Source organism: Callithrix jacchus, chromosome 7 (genome assembly GCF_049354715.1).
Source record: "Callithrix jacchus isolate 240 chromosome 7, calJac240_pri, whole genome shotgun sequence".
In the NCBI taxonomy this organism is placed as follows: domain Eukaryota; kingdom Metazoa; phylum Chordata; class Mammalia; order Primates; family Cebidae; genus Callithrix; species Callithrix jacchus.
In genome coordinates this window covers 82268678-82276184 of record NC_133508.1, presented here as the reverse complement: position 1 = coordinate 82276184, position 7507 = coordinate 82268678, and the positions used below count along the sequence as shown (strand labels likewise).

General features: G+C 51.1%; 1 long non-coding RNA gene across 1 annotated transcript; it reads left to right on the top strand.

Annotated features, from left to right (window-relative positions):
• The first annotated feature begins 919 nt into the window (after positions 1-919).
• LOC144577152 (uncharacterized) lies at positions 920-4727 on the top strand. The gene is made up of 2 exons (XR_013520462.1): positions 920-1003; positions 3508-4727. It is a non-coding gene; the product is annotated as an uncharacterized LOC144577152 (long non-coding RNA).
• Positions 4728-7507: the final 2780 nt, after the last annotated feature.

Below are 7507 nucleotides of genomic sequence, written 5' to 3'. Positions count from 1 at the left end.
TTAAAAAAAAAAAAAAAAAAGAGAAAAATGCCTGTAGTTTTTTTTTTTTTTTTTGGGAAGGAGAATGGAAGTCAAAGTGCAGTTTTCAGGCCTAGATTAGTTCCCCATAAGTGAAGCTCTCTCCTGTCAACAGTTCCAGGCCACCATCCAAAGTGGCTGTGTTTGGCTCAGTTTTAGAGGAGGCTGACTTACCATCATGCTCTCTGCTCCCTATGAACTCAGAAAGTAGTAATAAGTATTTGGGAGAGCTATTTTTAAATTTTATATTTAATCTTCTTGCTAGCATATGTTAGAAAGAAGCAGGTATTTATTAAAAACATGATCTCTGAATGAAGAGACCCCCCCCCGCCCCCAAACAGGCTTTGTGTGAGCAACATAGCTGTTTATTCACCTGCCTACAGGTGGGCTAAGGCTGAAAAGGGTGTTAGCAAAGGGCGGTGGGATAGGAGTTGGTTTTACAGGTTTGGGGTGGGCAGTGGAAAGTTACAGAGTAAGATTAGTTATAGTGGTGGGTGTTTGGAAAACTCTGCCCCTACCGCAAAATCTCTCTCTCTTTCCCTCCCCCACAAAGAGGCTCCCTTATCTCTCACTTTACATACCGGCCATAGCCCTCCCGCCGCCCAGCTTCCCGCCGCCCAGCTTCCCGCCCAGCAGTTCAAACTGACCAACAGTTGCCCACCACCTCGGCTTTTGGCTTCCCCACCCCCCAGCCCTTCAGCCCCCTATAAAACAACCCTGCCCCTCTGAGCGGCGCGGCCATTTTTCCTTTTCGTCCCGGCTGGCCTGCCCGGAGGCTTTTTCCTCTCAATAAAGCCTGAACTTAAGGAATTTCCTCTAGCCTGCGGTCCGGTTTCTTTCCCAATGAGCCCAGTCTTCCCGCAGAGGGTAGGTCGGACAAATGGTGCCGGAAACCCGGGACGGGAGCTGAGGCTGTTGGCCCGGCCACGGCCCCCCTCCCCGACCTACCCAACACTGGCCCTGCCACCTCCACATTCCGATTAAGGTAAGCCAAGTTTTTCTTGCTTTGCCTTCCCCCGCTTCCCGTCTCCTCTTCCTATGGCACGGTGCAGTTGCTCCCTCTCCGGCGTTCCGCACGGACTCCTTGCCTAGTCTCGGCCGAGCCAAGGTAGTCTTCCATTCCGGCTCCAGGAGCCTTCCGAGGGACAGCCGCCAGACGGGGGACGCCCCTCTGACCGCTTCCCTTTCCGTACTTAATTGTACTCCGGGGAATTTGCAACGAACGGGGATGCCTTTTCGTTGCATCTGCCCATCCGCGCCGGAGAGTCTGTAGCTGCGCCTGCCATGGGAAATTCGGAGTCCAAAATACCTCTGAGCACCCCCCTTGGGTGCTTGCTGCGAATTTTACCAAATTGGGATATTCCCAAACCCTCAGAAAGAAAAAGCTTATTTTCCTGTCCCAGGTGGCTTGGCCCCAATACAAACTCAGTAACCAGTCACATTGGCCCCCGACTGGCACTTTTGATTTCAACACCCTCCGAGATCTCGACGATTTTTGTCGCCGCGCGGGCAAGGACAATGAAATTCCTTACGTCCAGGCTTTTTGGGACCTCCGTACCCACCCCAACCTATGTTCTTCCTGCTCCACCTACCAAATCCTCTTATCTCGAACCCCCCATAAATCTTCCTCCACTACCTCTCCCCCACCCTACTCCTCACCGGAGGATCTGCCTGAACATCTGTCCTCTCCTGCCAATCTCAGCAACCACTCGCCATCAACGGCACGCCCTTCCCCCACTCCCTCTGCACCTCCTACCTCAGAGGCCATGCCTCGCTCTCCCTCTACTCCCTCCGAGCCCCCTCCCTCAGAGGCTGCACTTCCTCTTGCCTCTCCGGTGGCGGCCCACACCCGCTCCCACCAGCCAGCTATCCTGGCCCCACTCCGAGAAGTAGCAGGCGCAGAAGGTTTAATCAGGGTCCATGTTCCTTTCTCACTCCAAGATCTGTCCCAAATTGAGAAATGTTTAGGATCCTTCTCAGCCGACCCATCCACCTATATTAAAGAATTCCAATACCTCACTCAAGTATAAGAAGCCCTAGTCCGGTACACTCGACTAGATCCAGCCTCCCAAAATGGGGCCACTGTATTAGCCTCCCATTTTATCTCCCAATCAGCACCCGACATAAGAAAGAAACTAAAGAAAGCAGAAGAGGGGCCAGAGACTCCCATCCAAGACCTGGTAAAAATGGCCTTTAAAGTATTCAATGCCAGGGAAGATGCGGCTGAGGCTGCCCGCCAAACTCGCATGAAGCAGAAGGCTGCCCTCCAGACCCAAGCCCTAGTGGTGGCTCTAAGGCCGGCAGGGAACCAGAAGCCCAAGGCCGAAACCCATGCCCCTCCAGGGGCATGTTTCAAATGTGGAAAGGAAGGACACTGGTCCCGAGCCTGTCCACAACCATGGCCACCAACTAAGCCTTGCCCTGTCTGTCGGCTCCCGGGACACTGGAAGTCAGACTGCCCCAGCTTCCCCAGGGTGCCGGTTCCTCAAAACAGACACACTGGCGTTACGCAGCCGGCGGTCACCCTCAGTAGGGAGGAGCCTGCTTGCCAGGAGCCGACCTCCGAGGGAGCTCCGTTCCCCAGTCTACTAGGGCTGCTAGATGACTAGCGGGGCCCTGGCTTTCCGACTCCGGTTACCCTCGCCGAGCCTAGGGTCACAAGACATGGGGGCTACCTACTCCGCACTTCCTTCTTATTCTGGCCGTCTCACTCCTTCCCAGGTCTCGGTCATGGGAATCGACGGGACCCTGAGTATCCCCTATCAAACCCCACCACTCATGTGCTCATATAACTCCACTCCCTTCACCCACTCCTTTTTAGTAATCCCCACCTGCCCAGTTCCCCTTCTGGGGCCAGACATCCTTTCAAAGCTGAAGGCCGTCATAACCTTCCCCACCGCCAGCCCACACAGCCTTTTTCTCCTAGCCCTCAATACTCTGCCTCAGAACTCCAGACCCTCCAGTCTACCCCCGGGGTACGGTTCAAGGATGACTGGGCCTTCAAGCATAACCTCCTCATCCTCCCTGAAAAGCAAAGGTACCAGATAATCCAAGACATCCATAATTCACTCCACATTGGGCCTAAAGCCTTATACCGATTCCTCAACCCACTTTTTCACCCCCACCGCCTCCTCAGTACCATACAGGAAGTCCAGTCCTCATGTACTGTCTGCGCAAAAACTAATTCCCAGGGTTCCTGTCATCCCCGGCGCCAGCTTCATCAGCTACGCGGGTTCCTACCTGGCCAAGACTGGCAAATTGATTTCACCCATATGCCAAAGCACAAACAGTACCGGCATCTGCTAACCATTGTTGACACTTTTTCAGGCTGGATTGAAGCTTACCCCACAGCCTCTGAGTCTGCCGGGACAGTAGCCACTCATCTCATTCAAGACATCATCCCACGCTTTAGACTCCCAGCTACCATACAGTCAGACAACGGCCTAGCCTTTATCTCCAAAGTCACTAATGCCGTTTCTACCTCTCTAGGAATTCAGTAGAAGCTACATGCCGCCTACCATCCCCAGTCCTCTGGTAAGGTAAAACGGGCCAATGGCCTAATAAAGGAGCATCTGACCAAGCTCATGCTTAGCTCCGCCAATCCTGGGTAACCTGACTTCCTATCGCCCTCACCAGAGTAAGAGCAAGCCCCCGGGGCCCATCACAGCTTAGCCCATTTAAGCTGCTGTATGGTTGCCCCTTCCTGCTTTCAACTCCCCCACCGCCAGAGACTACTCCTCTAGACAGCTACCTCCCCTACTTTACTCAGGATTAGGAGGAGGGGCACTAGTCCACTCTCACCTGGCTATAGCCCGACTGACCTCACAACTCCAAGCGGCTATTAATGACTCTACTGAGTCTTTAGCATCACTCCAATGACAGATCACCTCAGTTGCCCAAGTTGCCTTGCAGAACCAAAGAGCCCTGGACCTGCTCACTGCTGAACGAGGAGGGACCTGTATCTTCCTACAAGAAGAGTGCTGTTACTACATCAATGAATCCGGCCTAGTAGAAACCCGAATCGAGAGCCTCCAGAAACTCAAAACTAACCTGTAGAGTCAGAAGTTCTCGGCTGAAGCCACAGCGTGGTGGTCTTCCTCTATGTATACCCTCTTGTCACCATTGCTTGGGCCCCTAATAGCCGTTTGCCTAATCTTACTTATTGCTCCTTGCTTTCTCCAGTTCCTACAGCGGCTCTTTCAAGAACTGACTGGAGTCACCATCCACCAGATGCTGCTCCAACCCCACCCTGAACGAGTGCAAGAAACAGACCTCTCCCCAAACCTCCAGGCTCCTTAGGAAAAGAAACCTCTTCAGAACCCCCCGTCGACCCTTGTCAGCAGGAAGTAGCCAGAGAGACAACCGACGCCCCTGACCCCCTCTTTTTCTTTTCTTTAAGGAGTCGGGAATGTTTGGAAAACTCTGCCCCTACCGCAAAATCTCTCTCTCTTTCCCTCCCCCACAAAGAGGCTCCCTTATCTCTCACTTTACATACCGGCCATAGCCCTCCCGCCGCCCAGCTTCCCGCCCAGCAGTTCAAACTGACCAACAGTTGCCCACCACCTCGGCTTTTGGCTTCCCCACCCCCCAGCCCTTCAGCCCCCTATAAAACAACCCTGCCCCTCTGAGCGGCGCGGCCATTTTTCCTTTTCGTCCCGGCTGGCCTGCCCGGAGGCTTTTTCCTCTCAATAAAGCCTGAACTTAAGGAATTTCCTCTAGCCTGCGGTCCGGTTTCTTTCCCAATGAGCCCAGTCTTCCCGCAGAGGGTAGGTCGGACAGTGGGGGTAGGGGCAAGGAGTATATATGACCACAAGTTCAGTTACAATGGCAGGTAGGGGTGAGGCAGAAGAGCAGTTAAGATGGCAGGATGGGTGAGAGGTATTCACATTATCATAAGAACAGTTAAGATGGCAGGGTTGGGTGAGGGGCTTGTCTGGGGAAGCTCTGCTGGGCAATTAGGGACAATGGCGAATGCGGGCAGCAGGTGGGAGAGGATCAGCCGAGGCAAGCAGGACTTCAGACTTTCAGGCTCCAGGCTTGCGTATGGAGACCTGACAGTACTAAGGTCTTTGAAAACAGGAAAATTGAGACTAATTAATTCAGCAAATACCTGTTCAGCACTTTCTCTGCATCTGACGTGAATATGGGACTTGCACACTTATGACAGATACAAATAAATGGGGTGAGGGCAGGATTCCATTAGCCTCCTGGGTCCAACATGACACTCAAAATAAGATCACCAAATCCTGATGACACTTACAAATAAGATCACCAAATGTGGCTGGGCATGATGGCTCATGCCTGTAATCCCAGCACTTTGGGAGGCCGAGGTGGGTGGTTCATCAGAGGTCAGGAGTTTAAGACCAGCCTGGCCGACATGGTGAAACCCCATCTCTACTAAAAATACAAAAATTAGCTGGATGTGGTGGCATGCACCTGTAGTCCCAGCTACTTGGGAGGCGAAGGCAGGAGAATCGCTTGAACCCAGGAGGTGGAGGTTGCAGTGAGCTATGATAGCACTTGCACTCTAACCTGGCAACCGAGTGAGACTCTGTCTCAAAAAAAACCACAAAAACTAAAAAAACAAAAAACACACAAACAAAAAAAAAGATCACCAAATGTGTAGCTAGCTACAGGAGAGCAGTCTCCTGCCTGGAGCATTCAGGCATTCATTCCTCATTCACAGAGCACCAACTATTTACTGGTGATAAGCTAGATGTTGGTATGCAGAGGTGAAGACATGGCCCTGCCCTCAAGGAATGCATAGTTCAGTGCAATGGTTCTGTTTCTATTCAATGCTCTGAGATACTTAAAACCACCATAACCTTGACTTGAAAAGATCATGGTCCAAAGGGGGAAGAGAAAAATAAATTATCAACAATTACACGATTTGTTAGTGTATGATAGAAATATGCACAGGGTATGGTGGAAATACTGAGGACTAGGCACTGAAAATCAGACTGGGAATGGGGAGGTTGTCAGGAAAGGTATCACAGAACTGGTAACACTTAAGCCCAATTTTTAAAAGCAGGAATTAGTCAGAGTCAGTGGAGAGAATTGGGGAGGGCACTGAGATATGCAACATACACTCAGGGGATTGCACATAGTGCTTTATGCTAGAGCAGCAGGAGGTGTATATCAGGGAGGAGAGATGGGTCAGAGCATAGAGGGCCTCATGTGTCAAGCTAAGGAGGTTGAACTTGATACTAAGCTAAATGCTATAGGGAGATATCAGCAGGGGTTTGGAAAGCAGGTCACATTAAAGAGCAGTTGGGGAAATGGGGATGTTTTAAGCTAAAGAAGAAGAGTTAGGAGAGATAAATCTTCTGGTTTGAAACATATACAGAGTTTTAAATTCTGTTTTATTTTACTTTTTTTTTTTGAGATGGAGTCTTGCTTTGTTGCCCAGGCTGGGGTGCAGTGGTGCAATCTTAGCTCCACCTCTCCGGTTCAAGTGATTTTCCTGCCTCAGCCTCCTGAGTAGCTGGGATTACAGGCGCGCACCACCATGCCGGGCTAATTTTTGTGTGTTTAGTTGTGATAGGATTTCACCATGTTGGTCAGGCTGGTCTTGAACTCCTCACCTTGTGATCAGCCCATCTCAGCCTCCCAAAGTGCTGGGATTATAGGCATGAGCCACGGCACCTGACCTATTTTTTTTTAGACGGAGTCTTGCTCTGTTGCCAGGCTGGAGTGCAGTGGTGTGATCTTGGCTTACTGCAACCTCCAAAACTCCCTGGTTCAAGCTATTCTCCTGCCTCAGCCTCCCAAGTAGCTGGGATTACAAACATGCACCACCGTGCCCAGCTAATTTTGTTTTATTTTATAATTAGAAAAGGCCAAGCTTTCCCCTGGCTCAGCAAACCATCCCTGATGAGCAGGTTAGGGGCAGGTTACCAGACCACCCACCATTCCCTTTTGTCAGATGCCCAAACTGTTCAACTGTAAGGAGTGGTTCTGCCTCAGACCTCACTCTGGTCATAGAGATCTCAAACTAGGGTCCACCTGTTAGGCCTTACATTTCTCTGGGGGAGGTGGAAGGAGAGAATTAGAGATGTTTCTCATTGCAGAAATAGGGCCAAAGGAACATCACTAAGACCTCACAAAAGACAGGATTCCATCTTGTGGTGAGGGGTGTGGTTGGGGTTAGGAATGAATCAGAGGTAAAGCAGTCTTGCTTAGAGGTAAAGCTCTCCTTTTTCTTTCTTTTTTTTTTGAGATGGAGTTTGGCTCTTGTTGCCCAGGCTGCAATGCAGTGGTGCAATCGCAGCTCACCACAACCTCAACCTCCCAGGTTCAAGTGATTCTCCTGCCTCAGCCTCCTGAGTAGCTGGGATTACAGGCACCCACAACGACACCTGGCTACTTTTGTATTTTTAGTAGAGATGGGGTTTTCTCCATGTTGGTCAGGCTGGTCTTGAACTCTTGACCTCAGGTGATTCGTCTGCCTTGGCCTCCCAAATGGTTGGGATTACAAGCATGAGCCACG